At 36.2% G+C, this 18,399-nt stretch overlaps 1 long non-coding RNA gene across 1 annotated transcript; it reads left to right on the top strand.

Annotated features, from left to right (window-relative positions):
- The first annotated feature begins 2,461 nt into the window (after positions 1-2,461).
- Positions 2,462-16,469, top strand: LOC110796915 (uncharacterized). The gene is made up of 5 exons (XR_008930265.1): positions 2,462-2,550; positions 3,231-3,280; positions 3,604-3,744; positions 3,922-3,972; positions 15,809-16,469. It is a non-coding gene; the product is annotated as an uncharacterized lncRNA (long non-coding RNA).
- The last annotated feature ends 1,930 nt before the right edge of the window (positions 16,470-18,399 follow it).

The raw sequence follows: 18,399 nt of genomic DNA, 5'->3' as shown, positions 1-18,399 counted from the left end.
AGTAATGTTTCATTTTATAAAAAGATAATCTTAAATTGGTTATATTTGTTATGAAAGTATATAAAAGATAATTTACACAATATTTCCCATGTATAGAGTGAATTTTTTTTAAGAAAAATAGAATCAAATATTCTTATGAGGTGAAAGTTAACAAAATAATTATAGAATGTTTTATTTTTTATAATTTTTTTATATCTAAAAGAGAGGCCAATCAATGAGTGACATTTGTCATCACCACATTGATTTTCTCTCTTTTAGTATAATATAAGATAGATTGTACGTAGTAAATTATGTTTTAGAAAATCACAAATTCTTATTTACAATGGGTGTACAATAAATATTGTACACCGGAGTAAAAGTTAACTCAAAATACTTAAAAGTTAAGCATATATATGTAAAAGTTATCTATTTTTCAGTGATAATTTTTTTTATTTTAGTAAAAACTTATTTCTTCAAAATAACTAATAATGTATAAAATTAATCATTTAACCCTTTAAAATATTTATCTATCAATTCTTTTACTAATATAAAAGTTAATCAAAACTAGGTTAAAGTTACAAAAAAAAGGGTTAAAGTTATCTTGGTGTACAATAAATTTATTGTACACCTTGTGCGCACAAGACCTTTTGTTAGAAAATAGAAATCTTGAAAATTTTAGAAAATAAATTAGGCCAAAAAAATTAAATCTGAACATATTATATTTTCTCTAAATTATCTTTCCATAATTAACTTTTTTTAATAGTGTCCTCTTTTTTTTTTTCTTTTTTTTTTTGCGTGACTGATCAAATATGTTTAATTTTGATAACTAATTTAATTTGTTAATTTTTAAATTTACATTTGTAAAAAATAATTCGGAGCTAGCAAGTTTTAGAAAATAATAATTATGCCACAAAAATCAAATCTTAAAATAATTATAATTTCACTCAAAAATATCAGCGTAAGATTATCAGTAATTTTTAAATTTTGTAATTTCAGCATTTTTAGAGAAGTAACTAATTTTATCTATTTAATTTGGGTTAATTATTTTTATTTATTTTTATTTTTCTATTATTGTTAAAATATGAATCTACGTAGTAGAAAATTTTAGAATAATAATTATTAGGGCACTAAAGTCAAAATTTAAAATAATTAACTTATTATGTCAGTAAATATTTATTATTTTTTGATAATTCGTAGTATTAATTCCTATATTTTCCTAAAAAAACTTGGTAAACTTTATGGTATTAACGATTCTTTTTTATAAAGCGTATCCACTGATATTTGTGAATTTTAAATTTATTAATTAGTTTTTATTTTCTATGAAGTTTTTTAATGTTTGTTATATTTAAAAAGATACTAAACTTGCCTCTTTTGGGAATGGCTACAAAAATAAAATCTTAACCTAATTATCTTTTTCTTAAATAAACATGAATGAGGAAATTGAGTTCTTCATACATCATCAATGGAGGATTAAGTCCTTAAGCATCATCAATGGAGAAACTGAATAATAGAAGAAAAAAAATAACTTAACCAATTCATTAAGCCACGTTCTTGACAAGAGATTATCAATATTAGAAATCGACACTACAAGAAATTGTACTATTAACGACGGGAAATCCCGTCGCGAAAGGCCAATAATCGTTGATTAACGACGGGATTTCCTGTCGCGAACCCGTCATAAAAGGGGCCGTCGTTAATAGAAAATCCCGTCGTAAATCCGTCATAAACCCGTCGTAAAAGACATTTGCGACGGTTATTCCCGTCATTGTTTGGTTGTTAGCCCCGTCGCAAAAGGCTTTTGCGACGGGATTTTTGACCAGTCGTAATTAGGTTGTCGTTAAAGATACAAATTCTTGTAGTGCGAGTAAACTCATAACCATAGAAATTAATAATTAATCCGCTATAACATTGAATTGGTACATAGTATAGACTATTAATCAATAAATTATAATGATTTGAAGCATTTTACTTAAACGAGCTTCAACGAATTTGGTTTAAGATAATTTTAAAGAATGATGAAGACAATTTATTTATATTTTCTTGGAAGATGATTGAAAATGGTGGACCATTTTTTGTTGTAATATAATCGAAGATGATGGTGAATTGAAGATCGTGTGATGGTGATGATGGATGATGATGAGGCCAGTTCGATGATGATCTATGATAATGGTCGATGATGATGAATTGATGATTACACATTTTGTAGGGACTGGATATTAAATAACAAAATTTGAGGCACTTAATATTAAATATAAACTAGTTAATTATTTTTACTGTAGACAAACAAGGTAGTAAAAAGGAAAAATTAAGTGGATGGTTTAGATTTAATTGAAATCAATAAACGGTCTAGATTAAATTAAAAAGTTAGTCGTCATAGGTCGACGACCTTTATAGAAGCGAGGTCGAAAAGTTGTGTTTCTGCATTTGGTTATATTTTAATCGTTCTTCTGTCATTTGCGGTTGAAAAACAGTGGTAGAATTTGCGGTGGATCAAATAAGTATTGAGGAATTGATTTTCTAGGATGTGATTTTGGAGATGTGATGTCTTGGGCAGTTCTGGCCTTGACAAAGGTAGTCTAATGTAAATATCTTGAAGTCAGTTGTAAATTTCTGAAAATGCAGCAACTCCATTTTTGTTGAATAATGTCGATTTGCTTCCATCAAATCTCCATCAAACTTCCAAGTTTCAACAACCGAAAGGTCTGCTGCTGATTTTTTTAAAATTTTATTTTAATGATGTATTTAATTTGCAGGTTTGGAGATCATCTGGGACTAGGAGGGCATTGACAATTGTCTCCTATTTAATTACATTGCAGCGAATGGGACTATTTAATTGTCAATGCCCTCCTAGTACCATTCCTGTCGTCGGAGATATGATTTAGTGTTGATTTAAAGTGTTGATTTAGTGTTGATTTTCGTTAATTTTCTTAATCTTTTCTATTTAATTGATATGAAAGTCTCGGACTTTTTGTTGTTAGGTTTTAGTTCTGTAATGTTGTATGCTCCTGTCATGTCCCATTTTTCCTTGGGTATATTTGTGTGTAGTTGTAGTTGGCATTGATTATTCAAAAGTTTAGGGTTATTGGATATGGCTGAAAAAGAAATCTAAACTGTTTACAGTTTTCAGAGGCTATGATTTGTTGATAATTGGTTACTGGTTATGTGTATTTCAGTGATGATTGATTGAGTAGTTGAAGTTATGTGTAACAAGCTATGATTTGTTGATTGGTTACTGGTTATGTGTATTTCAGGAAGGAAGAGTTGCTGAATTATTTCTGCCGGTCAGAGTAATTCTCAAAAGGTTTAGTTTTTTTCAATTGTGATATGCTTTTTTTTTATAGATTTTGCTCATTTATTGTTACTTTGATTTGTTATCTTAGAACAAAAGCAAAAAACAAATGATTTTGATCTCAGCAGTTGGGCGTGGGAGTCCAAATGTATGCAAGCCTTATCCCTATCACCTCCATATAGTCGGATCAGTAGGGTACTAGACTACTAGGTGAGCTCAGCGTCTTTACGTCAATGAAACATCCTCATCTTGGCCACCTTTACCCTGTGAACTTGGACTTGTTTGTCAGAGCAACTTTCAGCCCCCTTATACTCTTAAAACAATTAAATTGGCAGGTGAAAGGAAAGCCAAACATATCTTATATATGCTCCAGATACTATCGTGCACCATAACTGATATTCGGAGCATCTGAGTACTCAACTACAATTGACATCTGGTCTAGGAGTTGTGTTCTTGCTGAACTGCTGCTTGGACAAGTATGTTTTTCATTTCAAGGAGTGTTGTTAAGTATTTAAGACTATATTGATATATATATATATATATATATATATATATATATATATATATATATATATATATATATATATATATATATATATATATATATATATATATATATATCGTAACCATGGTACATGTTTGCTTGCTTGCAGCCTTTATTCCCTGGTGAGAGCGGAGTCGACCAGCTTGTGGAGATTATCAAGGTGATTGCCAAAATCTTAATTCTTCTATGATTTGATGTAAAAAATGTATGAATTTAATGTAATTAGAATCTTAATTGATCACCCAATAAAGTGTTAGGTTATGATACATATGACAATTCATAAATCATGCGGAAAAACCATAAAGCCATGAAAGCATATTATTTACACATAATCATTTAGCATAGTTTAGATGCATACACTTTGTTGCGTGCCTTCCCTAGCTGCACCCGAACCGAACAAGAACAAGTCTTTAGGACTCCAAGTGTCGTCCCTCCGTAGATAGTCCACAGCACGTCCGGATCCGCCTTAAGCTTGACCAACTAGGATCGCCCTTAAGGTACTTAGAATTTTCGGCTAGTATAAGCAATTGTATGACTGAATTTTTGCTCTCAAAAATCACTTTGAATACTTGAATAATCTCTGCAAAATAATGACCCTAGGCCTTTATTTATAGAGGTATGGAAAGGGAATCGTTATCCTATTAGGATACGAATTAATTAGACTAGAATCCTAATAGAATTCTTATTTAATTAATTCATCCTTTTAGGTTTAGGAATTTAATCATATGTCGAAACCTGATAGCTTTAGGATTCGTATAGCACACCAACACACACACGCACGCACAGCAGCCCACGGGGGCACCATGCGCGCGCGCGCAGCCCGCGAGCTCGCAGCCCATTGCCACGAGGCCCACACGCTGCCGCAGCGTTGGCGCGCGCTGGGCCTGCCTTGCGGTGGGCCTGGCGCAGCCTTGGCTGGTGCGTTGTGGCGCGCTGGCTTGCTGGGCGATGGCCCGGCTTCGTGCTGGGCCTTCGTCTGGCAGGCCTCGTCCGATGCTAATTCGTACGATACGCTTCCGATTAATTTCCCGATTCCGGAATTCATTTCCGATACGAACAATATTTAATATTTCCGATTCCGGAATTAATTTCCGTTTCGAACAAATATTTAATATTTCCGTTTCCGGAATTATTTTCCGATTCCGATAATATTTCCGATTCTGACAATATTTCCGTTTCCGGCAATATTTCCGATTCCGACAATATTTCCATTTCCGATACGTACCATGTTTCCGTTTCCGGTAACATCTACGACTTGGATAATATTTATATTTCCGATACTATCCATATTTCCGTTTCCGGCAATATCATCGTTTCCGGAGCATTCATTTCTTGCCTGTGACGATCTCAGCTCCCACTGAAACCAAGATCCGTCGATTCCGAATATCCATAGATGGAGTATTTAATGCCATTAAATACTTGATCCGTTTACGTACTATTTGTGTGACCCTACGGGTTCAGTCAAGAGTAAGCTGTGGATTAATATCATTAATTCCACTTGAACTGAAGCGGCCTCTAGCTAGGCATTCAGCTCACTTGATCTCACTGAATTATTAACTTGTTAATTAATACTGAACCGCACTTATTAGACTTAACATAGAATGCATACTTGGACCAAGGGCATTATTTCCTTCAGTCTCCCACTTGTCCTTAGGGACAAGTGTGCATTTCCTAATTCCTTTGTCGCTCGATGCTTGCTCTTGAACATAAGGTAAGAGTTTTCATCCTTATTATGTCCAGAGGTGTTCCTCGGTTTCAGAGTTCAACTGATCAAATAAACAGATAATCATAGCCTATGATTCATCCGAGCACGGCCATGCATTTCACAGTTTCTAGCTCTCCGAGTGGCCTTGTACAACTTTTAAGCATCTCATCCCGATTTATGGGAGAACAATCCCAATCTTGCGATCTTGAGATTAGACTTCGTTTGATAGGTGATTACCTGAGCGTTGCCTTTATAGCCTCCTTTTACGGTGCGACGGTTGGTCAACGTCAAAGCAACCAGTTCTCAAACAAGTAATCTCAAATCACTCAGGTATTGAGGATTTAGTGTCTAATAATTTTAATGAAATTTACTTATGACAGATTTTCATCTCTTACAGTAAAGTTTCATAGGTCTTGTCCGATACTAGTCTTCCCAAAGTAAGTATCTATGCAAATGATTATGACATTGCCATGTCCACATAATTCAAGAAACAGAACTACTAGTCATCTTGCATTCTAATCGTCTAACGTTTTCTATGCGTCCAATTTTATAGAAAACTCCGACTAGGGACCATTTTCAACCTTTGACATTCAAGTTCACTTGATAGACATTTCTTAGTCACAGGACTGGTCCTGACAGTCTATCTTGAATATATCGTCAAATTGAAGGGACTCATCATTTAATAAACCACAAATTAAATGGAAAAATGAATTCTTTTCATTTGTTGTGAATGATTAACCAATAATGTTTTACAAAGATTTAAACTCTAAAACTTTAAAACATTAAACAGGGATATCAAAGCCATTCTCCAATATGCTTGATTCCCATAGCTGCAGTGTGCGAGTTGTGCTTCGCCTGCGGCAGAGGTTTAGTCAATGGATCTGATATGTTGTCATCAGTTCCAATCTTGTTTATCTCGACTTCTTTTCTTTCAACGAACTCTCGTAGAAGGTGAAATCTACGAAGTACATGCTTGACTCTCTGGTGGTGTCTAGGCTCCTTTGCCTGTGCAATAGCTCCGTTATTATCACAATACAGGGCTATTGGTCCTTTAATGGAGGGGACTACACCAAGTTCACCTATGAACTTCCTTAGCCATATAGCTTCCTTTGCTGCTTCATGTGCAGCAATGTACTCCGCTTCAGTTGCAGAATCCGCAATGGTGCTTTGCTTAGCACTTTTCCAGCTTACTGCACCTCCGTTGAGGCAGAAGACAAACCCAGACTGTGATCTGAAATCATCTTTGTCGGTTTGGAAACTTGCGTCTGTATAGCCTTTAACAATTAATTCATCATCTCCACCATAGACCAGGAAGTCATCTTTGTGCCTTTTCAGGTACTTCAGAATATTCTTGGCAGCAGTCCAATGCGCCTCTCCTGGGTCTGACTGGTATCTGCTCGTAGCACTGAGTGCGTACGCAACATCCGGGCGTGTACATATCATAGCATACATTATTGAACCAATCAATGATGCATATGGAATCCCATTCATTCGTCTACGCTCATCAAGTGTTTTTGGGCACTGAGTCTTGCTTAGAGTTATTCCATGAGACATGGGTAGGTAGCCTCGCTTGGAGTCCGCCATCTTGAACCTATCAAGCACCTTATTGATATAAGTGCTTTGACTAAGTCCAATCATCCTTTTAGATCTATCTCTGTAAATCTTGATGCCCAATATGTACTGTGCTTCTCCTAGATATTTCACCGAAAAATATTTCCCAAGCCAAATCTTGACAGAGTTCAACATAGGAATGTTATTTCTGATAAGTAATATGTCGTCGACATATAATACTAGGAAAGCAATTTTGCTCCCACTGACCTTCTTGTATACACAAGATTCGTCTGCGTTCTTGATGAAACCAAAGTCACTGACTGCTTCATCGAAACGTATATTCCAGCTCCTGGATGCCGGCTTCAATCCGTAGATTGACTTCTTTAGCTTGCATACCTTTTTAGCATTCTTTGGATCCTCAAAACCTTCAGGCTGTGTCATAAACACAGTTTCTGTTAAAACGCCGTTTAAGAAAGCAGTTTTGACATCCATCTGCCATATTTCGTAATCGTAATATGCAGCGATTGCTAACATTATCCGAATAGACTTTAGCATTGCAACTGGTGAAAAGGTTTCATCGTAATCCACACCGTGGACTTGCCTGTAACCTTTTGCAACCAATCTAGCTTTGAAAACTTCAAGTTTCCCATCCTTGTCCTTTTTCAGTTTGAAAACCCATTTGCTTCCAATGGCTTGGTAGCCATCTGGAAAATCGACCAAATCCCATACTTGGTTTTCAGACATGGAGTCTAATTCAGATTGCATGGCTTCTTGCCATTGCTTGGAGCTAGGGCTCGTCATAGCTTGTTTGTAAGTCGCAGGTTCATCACTTGCAAGTAATAGAACGTCTTAGCTCTCGTTCGTCAAAATACCTAAGTACCTTTCCGGTTGAGATCTATATCTTTGCGATCTACGCGGGGTAACATTTCTAGATTGACCATGATTCTCACCAGATTCTTCTAAAGATCTCTGAGTTTCATCCTGAATGTCATCTTGAGCATTCTCTAGAGTTTGTTGTTCGACTCGAATTTCTTCGAGGTCTACTTTTCTCCCACTTGTCATTTTGGAAATGTGATCTTTCTCCAAAAAGACACCATCTCGAGCAACAAACACCTTGTTCTCAGATGTATTGTAGAAGTAATACCCCTTTATTTCCTTTGGATAGCCCACAAGGATACATTTGTCAGATTTTGGATGAAGTTTGTCTGAAATTAATCGTTTGACGTATACTTCACATCCCCAAATCTTAAGAAAAGACACATTTGGAGGCTTTCCAAACCATAATTCATATGGAGTCTTTTCGACAGCTTTAGACGGAGCTCTATTTATAGTGAGTGCAGCTGTATTTAGTGCATGTCCCCAAAATTCTAATGGAAGTTTGGCCTGACCCATCATTGACCTGACCATGTCTAGCAAGGTTCTGTTCCTCCGTTCCGACACACCGTTCCATTGTGGTGTTCCAGGAAGAGTCAATTCTGATAGAATTCCACATTCTTTCAGATGGTCATCAAATTCATAGCTCAGATATTCACCGCCTCTATCAGACCGCAGTGCCTTAATCTTCTTGCCTAATTGATTCTGTACTTCACTCTGAAATTCCTTGAATTTGTCAAAGGATTCAGACTTATGCTTCATTAGGTAGACATAACCATATCTACTGAAGTCATCAGTGAAAGTGATAAAGTAGCTGAAACCACCTCTAGCATTTGTACTCATTGGTCCACATACATCTGTATGGATTAAACCCAATAGTTCATTTGCTCTTTCTCCAACTTTAGAGAAAGGTTGCTTTGTCATTTTGCCAAGTAAACATGATTCGCATTTACCATAATCCTCTAAGTCAAATGGTTCTAGAATTCCTTCCTTTTGAAGTCTTTCTAAGCGTTTCAAGTTTATATGGCCTAATCGACAATGCCACAGATAGGTGAGATCTGAATCATCCTTTTTGGCCTTTTTGGTATTTATGTTATATACTTGTTTGTCGTGATCTAATAAATAAAGTCCATTGACTAATCTAGCAGATCCATAAAACATCTCTTTAAAATAAAACGAACAACTATTGTCTTTTATTAAAAAGGAAAATCCCTTAGCATCTAAGCAAGAAACTGAAATGATGTTTTTAGTAAGACTTGGAACATGGAAACACTCTTCCAGTTCCAAAACTAGCCCGGAGGGCAACGACAAATAATAAGTTCCTACAGCTAATGCAGCAATCCGTGCTCCATTTCCCACTCGTAGGTCGACTTCACCCTTGCTTAACTTTCTACTTCTTCTTAGTCCCTGTGGATTGGAACATAAGTGTGAGCCACAACCTGTATCTAATACCCAAGAAGTTGAATTATCAAGTATACAGTCTATAACGAAAATACCTGAAGATGGAACGACTGTTCCGTTCTTCTGATCTTCCTTTAGCTTTGGACATTCTCTTTTGTAATGGCCTATTCCATCACAATAAAGACAGCTTGATGTGGACTTGTCCTGCTTTGATTTAGCATCGCCCTTGGACTTTCCACTTTTCTTGAACGGTCTCCTTCTAGCCTTGAGTAAATCTTTGGCTTCACAGTCCAGTATTATTTCAGCCTTTCTGACAAGGTGAACAAATTCTGCAACTGTTTCTTCTCTTGGTTCACTTAGGTATAGTTGCTTGAAGCGACCAAACCCACTGTGTAGTGAATTGAGCAAGATAGAGACTGCCATCCTTTCGCTTATTGGTGTTCCTAGTAGACTTAGGCGATCAAAGTATGAACGCATAAGATCCACATGGAACCTCAGTGGGACGCCTACCCTCTGTTTAGTGCGAAGGAGCTGAACATGTGTTTCTTGGACTTCCATCCTATAACACCTGTTGGGAGAACTAACCTTTAGACCAGACATTGATTCAATCAACTCATGGACGTTCAGGTCCCTGTCCTCCGTGCTTCCACGACAGATATCCCTCAGATTCTTGATCAGCGTAAAAGGTTCATAGGCTACAAACCTTCTAGCCCAATCATCAGGGATATTGTTCAGCATGAGACTCATAACCTTTTTGAGATTCGCATCCCAGGCGTAAAATCTCTCAGGGGTCATGTCTCTGGCATAGTAGCTTGGCATGGGATGTGATAGTACATACTCAAGTCCATTGAGTTTGACTATTTCAACTAGCTTAGCTTCCCATTCAAGAAAATTTGCCAGGTTCAGCTTGACCATAAGCTCAGAACCCATGATTATGTTTTGATTGTTGTTTGCCATATTTAAAACTACAATTGAAAAGAATAAACAAATAAATAACCATTCACAGTTTCTCTTAATAAACTTAAATTCTAGCATACATGCATAATTCAATGTTCATTAAGCATTTTATTCAAGTTATGTGTTCCGGCAGGTGTGAATAAAATGATTCCAAGATCCTAAAATCATTGAAGAACTAAGCACGGTTTGTCGACTTAATCCTAAAACATCTTAGGTAAGCAAAAGCCTTTTGCTAATAGTCTAGAAACTATTCTTGGTTGATAGGTACGTCTAAGAACTTATTAGGTAAACCTATCGATTTTGCCACGACATAAAAGGACTCCTTACTTATATCGTTGAGTTTCACCAAAACTAACATGTACTCACAATTATTTGTGTACCTTGCCCCTTTAGGACCAATAAGTAACACCTCGCTGAGCGAAAACTATTACTAGATTGATGTAAAGGATATCCAAGCAAGTGTATATTTTGGCATGGCACCTTTTAACTCAATTTTTAGGTTTGGAACTTAAGGCTCTTACTATGTTGGTTAGATTTTAAGTGAACTAAAATCCTTAATCATGCAACATAATCAAGCTTTTGATCTTATGCATTTTAAGACATATTTAAAAGCAATAAATAACTTAAAACATGCATAAGATAAATGTGATCTAGTATGGCCCGACTTCATCTTGAAGCTTTAACTTCAAAGTCCGTCTTGAAAATCTCCGTGGGAGGCACCATTTTCTTCAAATAGGATAAGCTATAATTAAAAACTAATTACAACTATTTGATGGTACGCAGACCATATTTGAATTGAAAAACAACTTTGGTACTTTAGACCGATTACATTCAAATTAATGGTACGCAGACCATATTTTCTATCCTATTTGGGCCATACTAGTCACTTCATAACCTGCAAAACAGTACATATACAATATATACCATTCACCCATTCATTATCATGAATGGCCCACATAGCTGGTTAGTAAAACACATTATGCATCACATAAACATTTGCAGCAATTAATCAAGGGCACCAATAATCTACAAATTATTCAGTCCTTATTAATTCTAATCAAGTTGTTTTAACCTTAAGGATTTGTAGACCTAATCAAGAGTTTATGACTAAAAAGGGCTCCCACTTAAACCAATAAATTCATATGCTTTACTAATTTTAAACATAAAAATGTATTTCTAGTCTAACCGGAAACATACAAATTTAATTAAAATTTAAAGCTCATATAAATTTATAATTGAATCCAAAAAGTTTAATTTAATTTCAGTCGTATTTAAATTAATTCATGATTTTAATTTTAGTAAAATAATTAGAATAAATAAAATTTATTATAATTACAATATTCAAAATTAAAATCCAAGAAATTAATTTAAGTTATTAATTTTAAAATTAATTAAAATTACGTAAACTGAAAATTTCAAATTAAAATTTCAAAACGATCTAATCGCAACGCAACAATCCCACGCAACGCACGCCCATGGGCCACACGCACACAGCCATCGCTGGCCATGTGCGCGCAGCCCATGCGCTGCGTCGCATCGCTGCTGCTCACCATTGCAAGGCATCACGCGAGCTGGTGCTCGCTGCGCGCGCCAGCGCTCGACGCAACAAGCATGCTGCCGCAGCCCATCGCTGGGCGCAACGCTCGGCGCACGTCGCAACAAGCAAGCTGCTTGCCATCGCTGGGCACAGCGCTCGTCGCACGTCGCAACAAGCACGTTGCACGCCATCGCTGGGCGCAGCGCTCGTCGCACGCACAATAGCGCTCGCTGCGTGCGAGCGATCGATGCTGGGCGTAGCACTCGTGGCACGCGAGCTTGCGCTCGCTGCGCGCGAGGCTCCGCACGCTTGCGCGAGGCAGTGCGCACTGTGGCGCAGCTCGCTTGCTGCCCACACGCGACTGCTCGTGCCTTGCTCTCGCCCTCGCCCATTCGCCCATTGCACACAGCCCACGACACAAGGCAGGGCTGCTGCCTTGTGCTCGTGCACCATGGCCTTGCTCATTGCATTCGTACCGCATGGGCGACGAGCTCCCTTGCTCGTCGTCACATGCCCGCACTATACAACACCCCTTAAGGGTAACACGTAGCGTCCATTGCTTTATGCGTGCAAGTTATATGAGCGAATCGCATAAAAAATTTAAAATTTATATTCAAAATTAATGACAAATTAATAAATAATATTAATTTCATAATTTTAGGGCGAAAAATCGAAAATTTATTATTTAATTGATTTCCGATTAACATGGATTCAAGTCTAGGTCATAAAAATTTAAAATTTAACATAAATTTACAATTTTTATGGTGGTTTTTAATCATAGGTATCTAATTAAATTATAACTAATTATGAAAATCAAATTAATTCTAAATTATTCCAATTTTCAACAAATTAATCATAATTACAAATTAGATTGCATAATTAACAAGGCTAGGCATTCAAATTTGTTAAACATATACAGTAGGTCAATCAAAAATTCAAGATTTATCAACAAGAATCGCAAATATTTAATTTAACATCTTAAATTTACGAAATATTGCATTCAAAAAACTAAAACCTCCAAAAAGTCATAGTTAGGCTTCGAATTTGAGAATTCTGGGTTCGGCCGAAAAATAACTATTTTTGTCAAAATTTTAGAATGCCTTTTACATGCGGAATTGACACAAAAATCACTCGATTTGGATGAGTAACGAAGAAACTGCCGAAAAACTGCGTACGTATAATTAAATAAACGCAATTTGCAATTAATTAACAATTACGAAAATTAATCACCCCTTTTAATTCTTGCAAATTTGTAATATTTAACCATGTTCATTCAATTTAGATTATGAAAATAATAAGAGGCTCGTGATACCACTGTTAGGTTATGATACATATGACAATTCATAAATCATGCGGAAAAACCATAAAGCCAGGAAAGCATATTATTTACACATAATCATTTAGCATAGTTTAGATGCATACACTTTGTTGCGTGCCTTCCCTAGCTGCGCCCGAACCGAACAAGAACAAGTCTTTAGGACTCCAAGTGTCGTCCCTCCGTAGATAGTCCACAGCACGTCCGGATCCGCCTTAAGCTTGACCAACTAGGATCGCCCTTAAGGTACTTAGAATTTTCGGCTAGTATAGGCAATTGTATGACTGAATTTTTGCTCTCAAAAATCACTTTGAATACTTGAATACTCTCTGCAAAATAATGACCCTAGGCCTTTATTTATAGAGGTATGGAAAGGGAATCGTTATCCTATTAGGATACGAATTAATTAGACTAGAATCCTAATAGAATTCTTATTTAATTAATTCATCCTTTTAGGTTTAGGAATTTAATCATATGTCGAAACCTGATAGCTTTAGGATTCGTATAGCACACCAACACACACACGCACGCACAGCAGCCCACGAGGGGCGCCATGCGCGCGCGCGCAGCCCGCGAGCTCGCAGCCCATTGCCACGAGGCCCATACGCTGCCGCAGCGTTGGCGCGCGCTGGGCCTGCCTTGCGGTGGGCCTGGCGCAGCCTTGGCTGGTGCGTTGTGGCGCGCTGGCTTGCTGGGCGATGGCCCGGCTTCGTGCTGGGCCTTCGTCTGGCAGGCCTCGTCCGATGCTAATTCGTACGATACGCTTCCGATTAATTTCCCGATTCCGGAATTCATTTCCGATACGAACAATATTTAATATTTCCGATTCCGGAATTAATTTTCGTTTCGAACAAAATATTTAATATTTCCGTTTCCGGAATTATTTTCCGATTCCGATAATATTTCCGATTCTGACAATATTTCCGTTTCCGGCAATATTTCCGATTCCGGCAATATTTCCATTTCCGATAATATTTTCCGATACGTACCATGTTTCCGTTTCCGGTAACATCTACGACTTGGATAATATTTATATTTCCGATAAGATCCATATTTCCGTTTCCGGCAATATCATCGTTTCCGGAGCATTCATTTCTTGCCTGTGACGATCTCAGCTCCCACTGAAACCAAGATCCGTCGATTCCGAATATCCATAGATGGAGTATTTAATGCCATTAAATACTTGATCCGTTTACGTACTATTTGTGTGACCCTACGGGTTCAGTCAAGAGTAAGCTGTGGATTAATATCATTAATTCCACTTGAACTGAAGCGGCCTCTAGCTAGGCATTCAGCTCACTTGATCTCACTGAATTATTAACTTGTTAATTAATACTGAACCGCACTTATTAGACTTAACATAGAATGCATACTTGGACCAAGGGCATTATTTCCTTCATAAAGTATGATTAAGGCATGTATATTAGATGGTTGTGACTTGGGACTTGCTTGCCTTGTACTTTATAAAGAACACGTAAAGACGTTGGCTTTCTTATTCCTTTGCCACTTCAATTGAAATTCGAATGAAATCGGCCTCTTAGTGACTGAAGGCAAGTATATGTCCTGGACTGGAGACTAAGTTAAATCCATTGGTAATGCTATGAAAGCGACTAGGTGGTTTTTGAGTTCTTGAGTGAGATCACGAACTACTTACGAACTGCTTGTTTCTTCCCTATGAAAAATTCTGCAAAGACCTTAGAAGTATTTTTTAGATGACATGGATTACTCGGTAACCAATAGTAAAAAAACACATTCTACATTTTAGCCTAAAGTTTCACTCCCTCCTGTAATAGATTGCATAACTAATAACTGGATTAGTATGGCACTTCCTAATGTACCCTTTTCCTATACTCAAATCTCAATGCATTACACCTCCATGGAAAATATTGTCGATCAACATGGTAAATTTTCTTAGTAAACATAAAAACTGAAGATGTATCTGGATAACTATAATTTCCTTAGTTTGGATCTCAAAAGAGCAGATAATTAGCTATTTGATGTTGTTAAACAACTTAGTTCTGTAGATTAGCATCTCAGCTTGCTACATGCTCTCTTTTTATCTTCACATGTTTTTTTTTTGGCTAAAAGGTAAGAAATTAATTAATAACCAAAACTCATACACGGGGCGACGAGGGCATACCCTCACCCAAGGAAAGGAGAGGGCAAGCATACCGTCTAGGAAGGGCTTCCTGACCTTAACCCACCTAAAATATATGCATACAGCACAAAAGAAAACAGAAAAACAGATATCTTCACATGTAATATTATTGCACATATCTTAGAGATTTTGTAGTAAGTTTCTCTTTTGTGGTTAATTTTAAAGCTTTTTGTCTTCTGATTTATATGCAAGTTATAGTAGATTTTGGATTCTTTTGACAGTTGCTGAATGATCTGCATGATCTGTTGCTGACTGATCTGTATGATCTGGTCTGAATGTTCTGCATGATTTATTGCTGACTGATCTGCATGATCTGATCTGCTGCTGACTGATTTGCTGCTTCCCTGCTGTTGCACTAGTGCAATGTTGCTGGCTGCTGGATTATTGTTGTTGCTGCTGCTTGATTATTGTTGTTGTTGCTGCTATATTTTTTGTTGCTGGTTGCTGCACTTGTGTGAATGTTCTAACCACCACATTTTGTATCTTTTACTTGATGCAGGAACACCCTAGGTACAGTGAATAATAATCAAATTGTGAAACGTGGATACTAGTTATGGGAGGAAAGATAGGGAAAAAGAGCATGGGACAAACATGAGTTTTTGTCTTAGTGGTTCGCAGCAAGGAAATGAACGCTTTAAATCTAAAGGTGTGTATTCTGTATGTCTATGTGGGTTTGTCATTGATTTTCTATGATTTATATTTTCCCATAGACTTTCAAACACTTTTTTTGGCTACTTTGAGGTAGCTAAGAATATGTGAAGATTAAAGTTGGTGGACAATTTATTTAACTTTCAAAAACACATTTTAGCTACAATTTCTTATTTATTTATTTTAATTTCATCATTAGCCATACACAAAATCAGTCAAATATTTGAAATAAAATCCCAATACTTCTAAAACTGACTTTCTATAGGTTACAGAAAACCGAGATCATATTTTCACATACACGATATGTCATATTTTGACTAAAATAGTCGTTTTCGCTCCCAAGTCTCAATTGATGAACCAAAATAGGAATTCTAAACGCTTTTCATGTTTAATTCACTTAGTATTAGGTTGCCAATCCTCATTCTCATCTACTTTGGTAAATTTATGCACATCTAAGGCTCGTTTTGGTCATTATAGGTCATATGTACCTATATCGAGCCAAATGATCCTTAGATGTGCATAAAGAACTTGAAATGAATCTTAGTAATCTCTAACTAAGAATATCAAACATAAAAAAGGTTTAGAAAGTGTCCTTAGGTTTATTTGTTGATATTTGGGATCGAAAATGCCATTTTGGGCCAAATATGACCTATATTGTCCCAAATGAGCCTTAGATGTGCATAAAGAACTTGAAATGAATCTTAGTAACCTCTAACTAAGCATATCAAACATAAAAAAAAGATTTAGAAAGTGTCTTAGGTTCCTTTGTTGATATTTGGGATCGAAAATGCCATTATTGGCCAAATATGACCTATATCGAGCCAAATGAGCCTTAGGTGTGCATAAAGAACTTGAAATGAGTTTCATAAACATATAACTAATCATATGAATCATGAAAAACATTAAGAATATGGAAATAGGTATGTTTGTTGGTAGTTGGGATCGAAAATGCCATTTTTGGCCATAAATGACCTATATCGACCCAAAGGACCCATAGGCGTGCATAACGAAGTTGAAATGAGTCTTATAATAATATAATTAATCATAAGAATCATGAAAAACATTTAGAATATGGATATAGGTTTGTTTGTTGGTAATTGGGATCGAAAATGCCATTTTTGACCATAAATGGCCTATATCGACCCAAATGAACCATAGGCGTGCATAACGAACTTGAAATGAGTCTTATAATCAAATAACTAATCATATGAATCATGAAAAACGTTTAGAATATGGAAATAGGTTCGTTTGTTGGTAGTTGGGATCGAAAATGCCATTTTTGGCCATAAATGACCTATATCGACCCAAATGACCCTTAGGCGTGCATAACGAACTTGAAATGAGTTTCATAAACATATAACTAATCATATGAATCATTAAAAAGGTTTATAATATGGAAATAGGTTCGTTTGTTGGTAGTTGGGATCGAAAATGCCATTTTTGGCCAAAAATGACCTATATCGACCCAAATGACCCATAAACATTCATAATGAACATGAAATAAGTCTTATAATCATATAACTAATCATATGAATCATGAAAAACGTTTAGAATATGGAAATAGGTTCGTTTGTTGGTAGTTGGGATCGAAAATGCCATTTTTGGCCATAAATGACCTATATCGACCCAAATGACCCTTAGACGTGCATAACGAACTTGAAATGAGTTTCATAAACATATAACTAATCATATGAATCATTAAAAAGGTTTATAATATGGAAATAGGTTCGTTTGTTGGTAGTTGGGATCGAAAATGCCATTTTTGGCCAAAAATGACCTATATCGACCCAAATGACCCATAGACATTCATAAAGAACATGAAATAAGTCTTATAATCATATAACTAATCATATGAATCATGAAAAACGTTTAGAATATGGAAATAGGTTCGTTTGTTGGTAGTTGGGATCGAAAATGCCATTTTTGGCCATAAATGACCTATATCGACCCAAATGACCCATAGGCGTGCATAACGAACTTGAAATGAGTTTCATAAACATATAACTAATCATATTAATCATTAAAAAGGTTTATAATTTGAATATAAGTTCGTTTGTTGGTAGTTGGGATCGAAAATGCCCTTTTTGGCTATAAATTACCTATATCGACCCAAATGACCCTTAGGCGTGCATAACGAACTTGAAATGAGTTTCATAAACATATAACTAATCATATTAATCATTAAAAAGGTTTATAATTTGAATATAAGTTCGTTTGTTGGTAGTTGGGATCGAAAATGCCATTTTTGGCCATAAATGACCTATATCGACCCAAATGAACCATAGACGTGCATAACGAACTTGAAATGAGTCTTATAATCATATAACTAATCATATGAATCATGAAAAACGTTTAGAATATGGAAATAGGTTCGTTTGTTGGTAGTTGGAATCGAAAATGCCATTTTTTGGCCATAAATGACCTATATCGACCCAAATGACC

Source organism: Spinacia oleracea, chromosome 3 (assembly GCF_020520425.1).
Source record: "Spinacia oleracea cultivar Varoflay chromosome 3, BTI_SOV_V1, whole genome shotgun sequence".
Classification (NCBI taxonomy): Eukaryota; Viridiplantae; Streptophyta; class Magnoliopsida; order Caryophyllales; family Amaranthaceae; genus Spinacia; species Spinacia oleracea.
This window is presented reverse-complemented; position numbering and strand designations above follow the sequence as displayed.